Consider the following 1,236-nt stretch of genomic DNA (forward strand, 5'->3'; position numbering starts at 1 on the left):
GAATAAACCAAGGGTGTGGCTCGAGGAAAGGATTAAGGATTAATTATTAGTTTTGCCAACGAAATGGTGTGCTACTACCCAAGTATCATATAGTTTTCTTTGTACATGAGTTGGACGTCTTAACCACTAGCTGTGGATTAGTATAAGCCTCAGCCTCTCCTATCGAACTTCCAAGCATCGAGACCTTCAATTGACTGGGCTCTTGCCTCATTTGTCCTAGGAGGAGGACTTCAAATTAATACTAGTTTATAGTTTGAATCAAATGACTATTTCTCTCCATCTATCTTTGTCTCATCTTTTTTTTTGGGTTTTGTTTAAGTTTGTATATTTGTTTTGTATTGAGAAGTTTCCATGCAGGAGAGGGTGTAGTTTACACCAAGATGATGACGACGACCTTCCAACCAAAGACTATCGTTTGGCTATTGTGTTTGTGTTAAGATGGTCAAAGAGATTACACACCTCTCGAGGTTTCTTTTTAGTAAATAGAAAGAGAGTCAACATCGATATTGCAAATCGGGCTGTAGTATATCTTAACAGGGTGAGGGGCCCCACATGTATATGACGTGGCACTGGGGGGGGGGGGTCCTAGTTCGACTTAGATTATTGTGGTTGAAGGGACGTATGGATAAGATGATTGATTACCTACAGGCTAAAATGTGGGAGTTATCCATAACCAACTATGCAAACGCTGTGGCTCATGACTGCTATATATATATATATATATATATATATATATATATATATAAACAAATCGCTCAATAACCAAACTACGTCTACTGTTCTTAAATTAGAGTGAGTTTTTATGGTGCTAACTAAGCTTTTTTGGGCGTTCTTCTTGTTAATGGCTAAATATCAACTGCAATTAGGTGTGGAGTATAAGAGATTAAGATGGTTAACTGCTTATATTTGAAATATATATTTGGATGAGTTAAAACTGGGTCAAACCATATAAGAATAAACTATATTTTATTCGAATAGAAAAAATTATGTCATGTTAACAGTAACATGTATGGGTCTCCAACAAAAAGAAAAGATACGTACCTGGAATCGTCAAACCCGCATAATAAAATAGCTTTTTTTTTCCTTGTCTTTTTGTTCATAGAAAAGTGCGGAATAAAAGAAATCAAAAGTTTTCCCACTTGTTTTAGATTAATTACTCTACAACTTCTCAGCATCTTCAAGAGTCATCTCTTAACTTTTAGATATTACTCACTTGGCTGCCCACAGACGTCTAAC

This window comes from Typha latifolia, chromosome 1, assembly GCF_019914945.1.
Source record: "Typha latifolia isolate L0001 chromosome 1, TyphaL0001v2, whole genome shotgun sequence".
Taxonomy (NCBI): domain Eukaryota; kingdom Viridiplantae; phylum Streptophyta; class Magnoliopsida; order Poales; family Typhaceae; genus Typha; species Typha latifolia.